Source organism: Apus apus, chromosome 2, assembly GCF_020740795.1.
Source record: "Apus apus isolate bApuApu2 chromosome 2, bApuApu2.pri.cur, whole genome shotgun sequence".
Lineage (NCBI taxonomy): Eukaryota > Metazoa > Chordata > Aves > Apodiformes > Apodidae > Apus > Apus apus.
In genome coordinates, this window is record NC_067283.1 from 130,162,366 (window position 1) to 130,178,484 (window position 16,119).

The 16,119-nt window shown below is 34.5% G+C and overlaps 1 protein-coding gene across 1 annotated transcript in view; it reads right to left on the bottom strand.

Moving 5' to 3' along the window:
* The window catches only part of MMP16 (matrix metallopeptidase 16), a 182,367-nt gene that overhangs the window by 27,383 nt on the left and 138,865 nt on the right, over nt 1-16,119 (bottom strand). The gene's annotated exons all lie outside the window — the stretch shown is intronic.

Consider the following 16,119-nt stretch of genomic DNA (forward strand, 5'->3'; position numbering starts at 1 on the left):
CTAGCTTATAATGCATAATTTTCATACTTACGGTTAGATTTCTCCTCCTAATCTTACAAGAAATCAATGTTAAATTTTTAGTGATGATTGTGTTAAGCTGTTCATGTCTGATTCTAGGAACTCTTTTAGAATCTGTACTTGTGAATACTTACTTTGTTTCAGTATTTATTCTCACCTTAAACATCTTTAAAATTCCGTAAGGAAAACAACCGATGGGTAGAAGAATTTAAAGCAATCTCCAGATATTTCAGGTCATCCATAATACACAAACTAGTGAGGAGTTTTTAGTGCAAAATTAATGGAGCTTTCTTCTCTCAGCACCTCATTTTCTCCTGCATCTCTGAACCAACAGCAATTGCCAATAATAAAACTAATTTGTTGCAAGATCTCTAGAGTTCTGCCTTTTATTTTATACCTCATAAATTCTATCTGCAATTCTGTAATTACATGTGATGCTCTGTCTCAGTCATAAAAATGACACCCACTAAAAACAGAAACATTGCCCAATGCAAAACACATTCTAAAAAATTTACAAAGAGCTAGAAAGAAGAAAAAATTGGAAACATTTCAGGCAGTAACTTTTTTAACTACTCGGAGGTGAAGATTAGGCTGACTTTAGCAGAAATTAGGAATTGTGCTGATTTTACAATAATCTTAAAATTCACTGTAGGCACACAAGGCAGGAAAAGATTTAAGGCAGACAGTGGGATAGGTGTAAAACAAAGACAAATCACAGCTGTAAATAACACTATTTTGGCTATGAATATACAAATTTGTGTGAAACACTCAGTAATTTGTGAAATACCTGTGCAGTCAACACTGAGACGCTGACTTGATGTTAAAGTCTCTCTGTATGGTGCCGTTAAGGGTACTATACCACCAAAATATGTAATGAGATAAAAAACTGAAAAATGTAATATACACAGCTAGTAGAGAAAGAAGTTTCAGTGTGGCTAGATTCCATAAAGTCATATTTCAATAAAAATAAAATAAAATTTTAGAAAAAGCAAATACAATATTTCTGCCCTAAATCAACGTTAATAAAATTTTGAATTCCAATTAATGCTGTAACAATATTAATGACAAAACACATCAAGGTTTTGCACTGGGTCATCTTCTCCCAAAAGTTACATCTGACCATGTGCAAAAGCAAGCCTGTGTCAATGGAAGATTAAATGTAGCCAGCAACTGTGCAAAGCAGGAGCAGCAGACTGAAACATTCAGACAAATGGATAGCTTCTTTTTTTTCAATCTGAGTATTGCAAAAATAGGCAGTGGTAAATAGCATACTAAGCTCTTTAATACCTTTAAAATATGAAAATATTAACATATTCTTTTAATTTTTTCATATGTTCCAGTAGTGGACAGAGAAACTTGCCACAGGAGAGAGCCTGAAGAGACTGCATTTCAAGACTATGATCCAGGAATGAATTAAGTTCCCCTACTACACACCTTTATGGGAGTATTAAGAAACTTCCTGAAATTGGGAAATGCACAGTAAATTTGTTGTATCTAAGTCAAAATAAATTGAGAATATCCTTTTAATATCTTTATCTAATCTCAACAGTTATTTTTTCACCTGCCTCATCAGTTCATGTGAATTTCACCAGGGAAGCTCAATTATGGTAGTACTGGACCTACAGCATGTGGAATTAAAGGCTTTGTTGCTACTCACTTGTGGAATTCCACTATTTCCTTAATAACATCCATTTTCTGCATTCCAAATTATAGCATTTAATTCAAAGGACACTACTACACAGATTAGGAAAAAAGAATAAAATGCTTTTGAACAACTTTCTGTGAAATAATTTTCATGGAGCCCAGAAAAATGAGTTACAGTCCAGGGGAATTAAATGTAGAAAATATTTTTTTTTTCTTTTTTGCATTATAGAGTTTTCAAGGAAACTTAGAGATTAGCCATACTCCAGTTCCTACTTAGTTCCACAGCAAAAAACACTTGGCTCTAATGAGACTGGAATCAGGCATTAAATGGATGCTACAAATCTAGCTCATTTTAGGAAACAATTAACAAAATGAGCTATTCTGTACACACAGAGACTACTTCAGCTAACAGATTCACATTAAGAACAAACAAAGCTCCTTTAAAACTATAAAGGACTGTTACCTGTTCATTAGCAGATGAACATAAAATGCATTGAAGATTACTTATTTGAACTTCTAGAAACAGTTAATCTTTCCTAATGTGTTGGAGACAACAGCATGGTTGCAATAAGGGTAAAACTGTATTCTGAGAACCACTGTGAGAATACTGAGCATTTAACACCCCTTGGGAAAACCTCAGCAAACCTCCAGATCATCACCTCACTGGAGATAAAACCAATGCTCTGGATTCAAATCTAAGGTATGCAAAAACATCACCAAATGCTATTGCTGGTTGTTGCTTCCTAACATTCTCAAACAAGGAATGTACTTCCTTGATGCAACTTATTAACCACTGTTAATTACCATTTAGCATTGGCATCTAATCAGACACTGAAGCACTCCTCCAGACAAATTAAAGGAATTGTTTGTTATGATCTTCCTCTCTTTTTTAACAACATGTTAATGCTACCCAACATGATGAGCAAAAGAACTAATGAATGTGACTCAGAGTAGAAGAAAGTAAAAAGCTGTTAAACATACCTATTTGTTGTTTATAGGAAGTGCTCCACTGAACCTGTTTTACATTCTCTCTTAAAACAGACCCAAGCGACTGACAGGAAAAGTTCAGTGGTGTAAATCCATTTTGAAGCAAAAAATTAATTATATTCTCTAGGAAATCTTTGTTAAGAAATGGCATATATTTGTCTAGTGTCTGTTTTTACCTGTTTTCTAATGTAACTGGCAATGTAATGTCAAGTAATTTATTCAAGGTCAAAAATGGCTCTGTTTATCTTAAAATCTAACTACTTGGCTTCATATTTGGAATATTCTATTGTTCTGAAGAGCCTCTTTTGCTCACTTGAGATATGTGCAAAACTGTTTTTCAGTGCTCATGCTGAAATCTCTCACTAAGGTTTTTTTGTTGTTTTGTTTGTTTGTTTTTGTTGGTGTTTTGCTTGGTTTTGTTGTTTTGTTTTTTGGGTTTTGTTCTTTGGTTTGGTCTGGGTTTGCTTTTTTTTTTTGGGAAAAAAAAATGCTACAGTATTCCAAAAATTAATAAACTGTTTTATCCTTCATGGACATTATAGACAAGAAAACTAATGTGCGCTCTTTCTCATCCTAAGTCTGATTCTGGTTTATGCACCAGGATGACAGGATATAACAAGAGGAACTCCAACTGAAGCTGGAGAAAAATATTTCTTTTACATTCATCATCAAATTCTAAAGTATGCTCGATTAGCCAAAACATTGGTAATCACTTTGAAACCTCACCTGACTTTTGGTAGCAATTTCAATAAAGTACTACCAGCTGCACCCCAGTTTTCCTGCTTGTAGTGCTGCACAGTGGTAGATCCAAGATGCAGATTTTCTCCTCCTTTTTATTTGAATTTCTTCTTTTCTCTATAAGCTTCCTTCTTTTACACTTTCTGTACTTTGGCCATTTGTATCATGTGACAGTGCCTGGGAGAGGCTGTGCCCTGTGCTGGACAAAGCTGGTTCCAGTTGGTTCCAGCCAGTTGGTTCCAGCCAGTTCCAAAGGATCCACCACAGGATACAACTGAGCTCCTCACCCACACTGCTGCTGCCTCTGTGGTAACTTACTTGTCAAAATGTAAAAGCATTGCTCCCCACTCAGAGTAACCTTATATTCAAACTAGACTAGATTCTGCAAATCACTCTTTTGTGCTATGTTTTTCTTATTTGAAAGACAATAATCCTGAGGTGTTATTTTGCCTAAAATCATCAACATAAAAGGAATAAAAACCTAATGTTCTTAGAATATAGCTGTGAAGTTTACTTTGGGTATTGCATGTTGAAATTTTGCTAAATAACTTGCATACTAGAAGGCAAATATGAAAAATGTGCACAGTAGTGTGAACTTACAGTACCTCTTTCTAAACAAAATATAACAAAATATGCAGCCAAGTACCTCATACAGTTTGGTCATTTGATATACAAAAATAGTTTTTGACATCTGTTTGGTTGACTATTAGCATATCCAAGTGTTCTGTGTTCTTCCTTGAATATTGCATATATAAGACATATACACACACAAACAACTTTTAAAACAGATCTTAGGCTTAAAATAATGCTCAGGGAAGTCATTAATATATTTTTTAGTATTGTTATATTTTTCATTAAACAAGATTGGTATATAATTAATAGACAACTGCCAGAGAAATTACCTCTTTAAATGAATGTAGTGAACTTGCAGAGGCATCCACAACCACGACTGTAGTTATCTTTTGGAAGACATGCCTTGATTTAAATACTGGTCCTTGCCTGTCTCTGCTCAGCTTAGTGCAGTAAATAACTGCAGTAACTAATTAACTTACTTTCATGTACACTGAGAAGGACATGTAATTGCTGTTGCCCTTTCCAGCGCAGATGAAAACATCTTAAAAAAAAATATTTTCTCAACATTTCAAACTAAAAAAATTTAAATTACCGCATATGAACTTATTCATTCTAAAATAAACATCTCTTAAGACTGCTATTAGTGTTTGATGATCTATGGAAGTAATTAGTTAAAGAAAACTTTGATGTACATTTGGTTAATATTTCATTTTGAAATATATTATCCTCATTTTGTTACAGCTCTGTTCTCATTAGTAAATGATTCATTATAACCCTTATTTTAATCCTTTCAGTCTTATTCAAGTACGTAGTTTATAATTTCTTCATTATCAAATTGTATGTGAGATTTGTATACAATTTTTTATGCATATCCATCTGTCCTCTCTATTTTTCCTATGTAGAGAATAGCAATGACATTTATCCATTTATTTTCTTTGTATGCATTAATCTTTCAAAACTACTCTGAAGCAATCAAAACCTGTAACAATCTACAGAATACTTTCAGTGTAAGGAAAAACTGTTTTGCAGAATATTTTTAATGTGTTATTACCAGTGACTAGATCTTACATCATACATGAAATCAGAAATCTCAGACACCTCTAACAACACCATGAGTTGATCTGGGCCTTATCCAGAATGTTACTATATACTATATAATTATCATCTACTTCCAAGAGCACTCAGGTCTTCCTGGAAAATCTTTCACATCAGAGTATGTCCAGTATATCTATTCAGAGCAGCTGGGGATGACACTGTGCAATGCTATTTCTTCTCTGATGTGTCCCAGAACATATTAATGGTAGCAACTCATGTATGAGAGTCTTGTTATCAATGCTTTATCTTTGCCTAAAAGAAAAAGCAACTATCTCCCTTTGGGTGGCTTTCTGTATTTCTAACAACATTCAGCATTTCAATTTATTCTGATTTTGTCCAAATAACTAAAACCACTATGACTCTTTAAAATGATCCCATCACCATATGATGATGATCCAAATGAAGAAACAAAAAGGTAGTCATAAAAGAGACACAATAAAGACCTCTAAAAACATCAAATGTAGGTTTGCAGGAATCTCTGGAATGCTTCCATTCCCTCTAGTGCTCTGTAGGTTACACCACACACAGGAGGCACTGCATAAAACCCGTCATCTACAGGATCAACATTAGGCCTTTACAGAGCAGTTGACTGTTTATTTCCCCAGTAGTGCTTGCACATTGAGCCTACAAAACCACCTGTAAATTTTCTCAAATGTTGTTCTGTTGTCTGTACTGTTGCTCTTAAAGCAGGGTCCATCACCCAGTCTGCAATAAGCTGATCCACACAGAATCGAGATACTTGCTTTAATTCATAACTGCTCAGAGAAGAGTGCTAGATGGTGAATCACAAAGCTAGAACACCTTCCTGAAACACACAGGCTTCTTTTATACACAAAAATATGTAAATTTTTATCTCCAGTTAAAGTCATATACATGATCGGTTAACCAGTTCTTTGCTTCTACTTAAAGTGACAGTGCTTAAAAATTTCACTGTGCATGCCCAAAAGGTAGGGAACTTTTTGTTAGTAGGAGTCCCTCTAGCCTATGGGAGGGAATTGTAGTATGCTAATAGTATGTTAATGAAATAAGTCCAATTAGTCAGTGTTTTCTACTTAGTGCTTAAGCCCATAACCATTCTCATACCAAGAGAAGTTGTGGGAGTGCTCCTTTTCATGTCTTTCATCTGTCATGTAGGCCTGTTTCTCAAGGATGGGTAGTTGATTCCTAGGGACGTGTTTTGCACTAATTCTACCTATCTTAGTGTTTTGCAAGTTCTGTTCTTATCCTGCATGTCTTTTTGTTCTCTCTTATGTGATTTTCCAAAAATATTACTTATTTTAATTAGTAGCCTACATCAGTACCCATGGGGAGTTCACATAAAAGTCAATTAATTCCATGTGCTCAGGGAGCAATGGTGTGTTCTGCACCAGGCAAGCATAAGAAAACTTGGCATTTTTTATTATTAAAAAAAAATGCTATTTTTTTATTAAAATTGAAAAACTTTCTTTTGGCGTTGCGAAAAAAGTTATCTGTTATGTTTAAACTTCAAACGTCATGACAATGATGACTCAAATGCAAAAAAGTATGACACCTTTTCATTAGTACATGTGTCTGTCTATGAATATAATTAAAACAAGGGTTTCTTGATAGATCCATCTTTGAAACCAGGCAGGTATATAGTAGAGGCTAAACAATGAAAATGGGTGATAAGGTTTACTAAGTATATGCATAATGATATGGGGTGAAGATGCCTGCTTTGCAGTACCTATCCTCCTCTATTTACAAATAATAGTGCAAAAATGGGTTGGAATGAAGACTGGCTTTCTGAGAGGCCTGTATTTATATAGGCCGTGCCACCACATGATCATGGTTCCTGGAAATATCATAAGATAGATGAATAATATAATGTTCAAATTAATTAAAATTCCTTTTGAATTTACCAACACCTACTTCTCTTACACTAACACATTCCCCTCTTGATGCACTCTGTGGGAAACTAAATAACTAATATTTAGTTTCCCCAGAAATTCCCCCCAGAATTACACTCTATTTCTCATCAGTCTGAAATTGTTGAATAGGCATACAAAAGACATAGGAACATACAAGTATGTGAAAATGGCCCAGACTTATCTTAGTAAAAACAAAACAGAGCAACCATTCTAATTAAATCAGAATACTTGTGGTTTCTCTACTTGTCTGCCTGTATCACTTTATCACTTGTAATATGATTCTTCACAATCTGCCTGAGGGGTGAGAAGACTACTTTAACAACTACTACAAATATGTTCGAGTCATCAGTCTCTCTGTAATGACTCAGGCTCTCCCTGAAAATCAATAAAAGCCAGAGGATATCAAACTCAATTCCCTTTCTTTCTTTTTATTCCCAAAACATAGGGATTAAATTAAACATGGTTATGGTCCTAGATAGCCAAAAGTTACTGACAAAGCAAGATAAGGTATGACCTGCTTCATCAAAAGTTCTAGATGTAGACAGGGAAAGCACTGGAAGAGATAAAACGGAGAAATTATGATTAAGCCATAAACACTTGTTTCTAGTTTCTTTAACCCAGCTAAATATCACTGGCAGACCGAGAAGACTATGAAACTCAAAACGGAGCCCAGAAGGATTGACTCAGTAAAAAATAATGTCCAACTGCATGAATAAGTCTCTGGCTTGTGACCTATGGCACATCTAAGACATCATTTAGCATCAGCAAAGGCACCATAGTGATAAGATTGAGGAAAAATGCTGGCCAGTTATTAGAAGGGGAAAGGGTTGAACTCTGTCATGACTAAAGTATAAACTTTGACCTAATACAGTCTATTCTCTGCAGTGAAGATTTCCTCACTGGAGAGATAATGTCAAATCATTAATCAAAATGACCCATCTCATTTTTATTTATAGATTGGACAAGTAGTATAACCAAATTTATTTTGTACAGGAAAACAGTTTTTGCTTTCATATGCTTCTTTCTTGTATTATTTTACTTAATATGTATTACTCTAAATACGTAGTCTCTTTATAGTGTCAAATATACTTAACTCTGAGTGAAATCTTGAATCTGTTACAGTCAATGGCATTTTTTCCTATTACTTCCAAATGAGTCAACACTTAAAAATATACTCAACAAAAGAAAAATACTCAACAAAGAAGGCAACAGTTAAAAAAAATACTCAACTATACATTAGAAAAAATAAGAAAATTTCAGATTTAAATATATTTCTATTATAACTTTTAGATAATTTCCAACAGATTTACAATAGTGTGAAAACTGTTTCACTGATTTTTAGAAAAAGATAAACATGGATGTTGTTCTAAGTTATTTAGGACCTCAACTGTCAAGTAGTGCAGTGTTTTGTATAGGAAATTTATAATTCAGAAAAACATATGAGATTTATTTATTTTCATTTAAATGCCTGCTAAACTTCTGCATTGTGGACTCTCAACCTCTTGAAAGGGAAAAACTAAATCAAACCAAACGAAACTAAAACCCAAAGAAATTAAAAATATACAAATGCTTCTAGAATATAAAGCTTTAGCTGTAAATCAAGATTGTTTCCAGGACTGATCAATACCACTGCTAGGAAAAGCTAACACTACAAGCTATTCAAATTATTTCCCAAAATGTTTCCCTAAATTAGTTGGAAGGCCACAGTTTTGTACAACAAGAAATTTTAATTAAGCCTTGTGCTTGAAGTGTTTCGGCTATTACTCCCTTTGGTTCCATTAGGATGTAGTTCCAATTAAAATGTATTGTTAATATTACAAGATAACATTTGCTGCTGGTACAAAATTCAAGATATGTCTCTGTGTAATTTTAGATTATCCCTTGCTGTGAGTTTTTGCAAGTATTTTTGTCAATAATGCTTTTTTCTTTTCTCTTGCCAATGAAATATTCTTAATCAGTTCACTCAGAGTCTCTGAGAACAGGCAAGTTCTGCAAAATTAAATACCTTTTAGACCCTAGTATTCAGTTAAAGCTTTTCATTAGTAATGTTTTTTTAGTAGAATAACAAGTAAAAAAATAACAGTGTCACAGGATTCTCTGACTGTAGCATGTAAATATTGTAACTGTGACAGGGAAAAAAGTTGGAATTTGATCTTTCAATTTTAATATATATCTTCTGTCCTTACTCAACTGATTATACCCACTGAGGGCTTGTGTGCACATATTTTCCCCATTGAGATTCTCTGTCTAGGCTTGAGTTATTAAAAAAAATTAAATCTCCCAGATCCATCTTTCATGTGCATTACTTTTTCTGTATTTTTAATGTCTTTCACTTATTTAATAACGCCATAAGGAACTATGATCCTTCTGTATTTCTTGCATTTCATAGTATGTAACACTTGTTCTTGATTGAAAGATATTGAGTTATATTGAAAGACTAAGAAAAATAGCAGTTCTAAATGCACAAGCAACACCAAATAAGCATGCTTTGATTTTTTGGAAGATCCACTGGATTATTTTGGGGGGATCAAGAAAAAGTAATAAAGTTTTTATTCAGTATTGTTACAAGTACTTTTCCAAGAATGTATATAAAATTCACCCACTCTGTCCTCTTGCATGAAGAGAGTAAAAGAGCATCCAACAATTCAATTCTATTTAAAAACAAACAAAACCAAAAACCCCAACAAAACAAAACAACCCCAAATCAACAAAAAACCCCAACCAACCAAAAAAACCCCAGGCCAAACAAAAAACCAAGCAAAAAAATAGCTTTTATATAATGAGTAGTTCTTGGAATTTTGGCCTATGATTTACAAACTCTTAGTTTCACATTTTCAGTATTTATTAACATAAAAATAAATCTGAAACAAGACACATTTAAGTGTCCAAACCTTTACAAACATTGTCCCAAATCCTGCCACTATGTTTGTATATAGGTTCACACAAGTACTTGAGTATTTCCATTAAACTCAATCTATCCACCCCATTGTGAAAACTCTTGAAGAATCTGAAGTACCTGGTTTTGCATTAGATGAGATGCTTACGTGACACACCCCTGAAGGGTCCACAGTCAAAGACACCAATGTCTAAGGAATAGTTGCCCTATAGAAAAATCTGAGCCATATGTGATAGTGGAACTGTTTGGTTTCAGAGAATGGACTGTATCTAATTAAAAGCAAAGCACGTATGATGGACATGAGAGGAGCTCACTACCATACTACCATCTGCTCTGCTACTGATCAAATCCTTTTGCCAATGAAAACAGTCTTTTGGAAAAAAAAACAACACAAAACTCTTCCTACAAATCTAAAGCCCTGCAGAAGCCATTGAGTCATGCATCTTGCTAAGGTAATACTTTTAATGGGCTAGTATATGAATAATAGGAATTTTATTATCCAGATAATATAGATAGTTAATCAGTTCAAGTTGCTTACAGGTTTCAATAACATGTATATCCATTAGGCTGATGTTCTTGTAAATAAAGCCTTAATAATATAGTTGAATTTTTAAATAAATTTCTATACATTTTGTATGTGTATAAATATACCTGTAAGTTAGTAGGTGTTAGACAGTAAGTATAGCTATCATTGGATTGTCATCTTTCAAATTGATATAGAACTGTGTAATAAAGTCCAAGATGATTTTTTTAAAGGTGAGAGGTAGAAGGTCTTTTAAATGAACTATTCTGGTACAATTATTACCCAGGTGATTATAATATTTTTGTCTAAATTCCTCTGTAGCAGGATGGAATATGCTACCTACTTTCCATACAGTGATGAACAGACTGTGCTTCCCATTTTAAACCTGAGAAATATGCTAGCTAAAACCCTTCTCTAGCTTAGAAGCACATTGAAAGGTTTAGGTAACATTTAGAAAATATTTTTATATCTGTCAGCAGAAGTATCCATTTATCAAAAATACACAAGCTATGAATTTTTAGTATTCCAGCATGTTCCTGCTTTTCTCCTTCTTCACACTCTACAATTTGGTTTTGTGCCACAATACATCCATCCTGTACACTTCCAATGGGCTTGTCGTACTGTGATACACTGAAGTCCCCACTGAGTCTTAGCTGCTTTTCTTTCTTCCTTTTCAACCTATAACCTGAATTACAGCAGCCTTCATCCGTGATGAGCTTAAAAATTGCAAATTTCACCAGATTGTTCAATGATGATATAAAAAATAAGGGGAAAGGAGTCCACTCTTTGCAGACTTACCTACTTCTGATCTCCTGTTCCTAGTCTTTTACAGCTGAGATGTTAAGTGATTTTCCCCCTCAGATCCCAACATTTCTACTTCCACAGCATCCTCTGCTGAACTTTCCCAGGCTGAAATAGCCCAGACATCCACAGCAACAAAGGACAAAAACCAGCTACATAAACAGACCAGGAAAGCTTTGAAAAAATGTCAGCTTTCAAATATGGTAGAGTTGAGTCTCATACTGTAGCTGTTTCTTTGTCTCTACATTTTCTTATTAGTACTTTCTGTCTCACACATTTTTTATTAGACCTACCAGTTATGATTAAATAGTCAATGCTAAAATGCTTTAAAAATTCCATGTATGTTTATCACATATCAAGAAACAGGGTTTTTCTTTCCCTTTGTGTTTAACAGCATACTCTATATAAATACACAGTTCTGAGAGGGATATTAAATGGCATCTTATACAGTTATGTATGAAAGCAACTGCAGTCTAAACTAATGCCAAGGGGTAATGACAGCCTAATTGGCTTGGCTTGTTTGGCACATCATAAATGTTTTTACAATGGTTCTTAGCAGATGTAGAGTCAGAAAACAAATTTCTGCAAGTTGTGGTGAAATTACTATAAAATGGTAAAACACAGCCTGTTAAGGCCTTCCTAAAATTGGTTCCATATTCTTCCATCTGTAATGTTAACATTTCAGAAGATATTTATTTGATCTGTAAATGCTATTTGTCTGACGGACAAACTTCTTTCTCTTATAATTACATTACATTTCAACAAACACTTTAGTATACAACTGTGGTTAAAAATACTGTTCTTCAAGGAGTGAGAACACCATAATAATTTATTTTTTTTTAAGGACTTAACATTAAACAAAGAAAGGACCAGTGCAACCTCTATGAGATGTTCTTCTGTGAAGCAAAAATCTGAATCACGTAAACAAAGAACAGTGAATCACACAGAATCACAGAATTTTTTTAGTTGTAAGGGACATTCAAGATCATTGCGTTCCAACTCCCCTGCATGGGCAAGGACACCTTCCACTAGAACAGGCTGCTAAGAGCCCCATACAACCTGCCCTTGAACACCTCCAGGGATGGAGCCCCCACAACAACTCTGGGCAGCATGTTATTATGTCTCACCACCCTTTCACAGAAGAATTTACACCTGATCTCTAACTTAAATCTCTCTTCTTTCAACTTAAAACCATTACCCCTACTCCTCTCAGTGCAAGCCCCTGTAAAAAGACCCTCCCCAGCTTTCCTGTAGGCCCCCTTCAGGTACTGGGAGGCCACTGTGAGCTCCCCCCAGAGCCTTCTTTTTTCAGACTGAACAACCCAAACTCCCTCAATCTGTCTTCACATGAGAGGTGCTCCAGCCCTCGGATTATTTTTGTGGCCCTTCTCTGGACCCGCCCCTTTAACTTGCTGTTTGCACAGGAGAAGTTCCACACACGTAGTGCTTACTTTTCTAGATACAACCTGTTAAAAAAACTACAGATTTTCTTAAAAAAAACCTGAAATGGACATAAAGAAAAAGGATAGTAACAGCAGTAACACAGATAGCTGAGGGAGAGCTAGAGGTAATTTTGTTGCCAAGGAACAATCAGCACATCAAGTTAAACACAAGCTATACAAGCCTCCAAAATAACAGAATAAACAACCATTGTTATTGATTAGAAATCCTTTGAGAGGCAATGAATTCTGTGCAACCATTGGCTCTCTCAAACATTTTTTCTTTAATTATGTAAAGGATGTAAATACCTTTCTTGATAGAACATCCTAGATTATCTTCAAAACTGTTTTGTTACAGAAGACTGGAAAACCAGTGCAAATCAAATGAAACATGAGCAGAACGCAGGGGGAAATAAAAGCTGTAAACTTCTTCACTAAAGGAACTTTTCTGCTGACCTTAGACAATGGGGTTCCTTTTCATGACACAGTAGCTGCAGAGGTACTCTGAGGAGAATTCAAGACAGTATTGCTGGATACTCCATTTTGCTATATACAATGGATAAGAGGTTTTTCCATTAAAGGCAGACAGTGTTATGCCACTCTACACCTTTCCCAGAAAAGGAAGACAAATTTGGTTTTCTCCATTTTCAGCCATTTTCTCTGTCCCTAGGGAGTTCTAACTAAACAGAGGGAGAAAATAGCTGGAGAAGAGATGGGAAATGAGAGTGACAGCTAAATACTAATTGCATTCAGCAAAAATACTGAAGCTAACTGGAATCTCAAGATAAAAACTTGGCACTCATTAATTTTGGCATAGAAATTCTTCTGTCCTGATGGTTGCTTATAGCAGTTCAAGCTTGTATTACATAATAGCAGTAATTAAAAAAACTTCATTCCTTTAAGAAATATTTAATACACTTTAAAATATCAGTTGATGACAACTAAAACTAGTAGCTACAGAACATTGATTTAAATTAATATTTTTTCTTCTCTAGCATACTGTGTCTCTGAGCAGCTAGCAGGGGCATTTTAAGGGCATCTAAGTTAAAGAATGCAGGAAGAAGTCCTTTGGGAAGAATACATTTATATATATAAAATACATGTATTTGATAAAAAATTAAAAAAATAATTTGTTTTTCCTTAAAATCCAGTAACTTCTACCAAAACAGTGACCCACAAAAGTTGAATTTTATTCAGTGTTGTTTGGGGAGTTTTCAACAAGTTTGCTTTACTTTTGTGTTTATTGTCCATTAGAACAAAAGCAGTTCCTCTATTTCATTTCTATAATGCCACAATTTTAATCAAGTGTTGCTAAGATTGTTACTTCATCAAAGAGATGATAAACAAACAAAAAGGGATGGATAAGTGTAAATTCCATTTTCCCATTAAGTTTACTGTTATCAGTTTTACTCTGGATAAATCCATTTGAGATGCCAGATAGACTTAAAACTACAGACAAGCTCATCAGTTTAACTGAACATAAATATTTTCTAATATTCTGATACTCTTAAGTATACCTAACAGTTCAACAGCCAAGAGAAAAAAATCTTCTTGAGATTAATATTGTTTGTCATCTACTGTGAAAATCCAGTGTATCTCAAATGGTTATATTTCATGTTTCAGTTTTATGTTTAATTTAGAATTTAATTACTCGAAAGCACTCATATTCTTCAACTCTGTGGCTAAGTTCCTGAGCAATTTCAAGGTTTATTTAAACAAATTGAGCTCCTGAGCTTGAGACTTGCCCATGAGATAAAAAAGTGGCTATTTTCAATTTGAAATTGGTACATGGCATACATGCCATTCAGAAGGCAGCAAAATCTGCCACTACACAATCATTACAGACCTGTGGGTAAAAGCAAAGAAATAAAAGGATATAATTTTGTTTGCCTCCAACTTCATTAATCTAACTCATCTGAGAATTTTCCAGCAATAATTCTTCCAGTGAAGGTCATAATTCTTCTTTAATTGTGTCCACCTGGTACAGTATCCTCTTCTTCTCGACCTCTCAGCGCTTGGCTCACAGCCCAACACTCATGCCTTCCCTGTCTTTCCTTATATTTTGCATTAAGGGGCAAGGGTAAAGAGGTTTGGGTTTTTTGTTTTATCAGACAACAGAATCTTAAGCCTTGCTTCCTCCAGGGCTGGATGATTTCCCTGTATTCAGTCTCTTCCTATTCATACCTTCAGAGAACGAATTCCTGCCCTGCTGCTGCTACACTCTGACATGCTGAGCTTTTCCTTATAATCTGCCCCTCCTGAGAATCTGCCAAGTAAACTGAAAATTGGTAACAGCCTCTGACTTCTCTAATTCCTTCTCCCTTTTTTTGCTCCTTATACATCAAACTTTCTTCCTTATACATCAAACAACAACAACAAAAAAATCAAACTGGGAAGGAAATTCCTTTAGCAGACAAAAATCTTCATTAGTAAATTAATGTACGAACCAGAAAGTTAAGGCCTACTGACTCAAGCATTCAAAGACACTCAGACTATAAAATCAAGATTTGTTTTCTTAAGTAAACACTTGCTTAACGAGCTAACCCACATTATGCCTTGTCATGCTCCCAGGTACCCTGAGAACAAAAGGGGAACTGTGGCACTCTTAAAGAAATTAGTGCGGACAAAGGAAATCTCCTTCATTTCCAACTTTATGCTTGTAGTAACTTCATTTTGGAGAGACAGACCATAAACATGAAATCTGTAAACACTGTAAATGGTCATATTTCTATGACAATTTTTTACTATGTTTCCTCCTTAGGGTGTTGATCATGAATTAAGTTGTAATTTTGGAATGTAAATGTAGTTTGTACACTAGTAAGCGTACAGACTGTACAGTAAGTAATTAGGGTTAAGGCAATAAGCAGTAAACTTTTTTGGAGAAAACTTAATTTGTATTTTCAAACAGAATATGTAAGAGTGATTAGTAATGGTGACTAATTTATTTATCCAGGAACACAGACTTGGCTAGACAGGAAATTTTGTATTAGTGGGATAGCATTTAACTCTTTAGCAATTTATGTATAAAATAAATGAGAATATGTTCTATTGCTCTTGAAGTGGATTACATGAGACTGAAGTAGGTATTTTTATATCCTGTTTAATGTCAAGTTGGAAAGTTGGATTCTTTCTTAGCCTTTGAGCTTTAGTCATAAAAAGACTGATGGTTCAGGACCTCCCAGTGTTTGAAGATATACCATGCATTTAAATGGAAAGGGCTGACTGTCCCAGGGCCAGCAAAATCCTTAGCTTTTTATATGGAAAATTATTTCCTGCCCATTGGGTTGTAAAGGTAGCTCAATAATTTTGAATGAATTAATGTTAAGCTATTTGTATGTAAGTTTTCATGTATGCTAAAGAAAGTGCTAATAAGATTTATTGGACTGATAGACTACATAAAAAGAAAACAAATAAGGGAGAAATGGGTCCTATAAGAAACGATAAGAAGAAAAGCTGTTGAACTGGGAGTTTTATGTTTTGGGGCAAATTCATTCCATTTCCCTTGTACTGACTGTC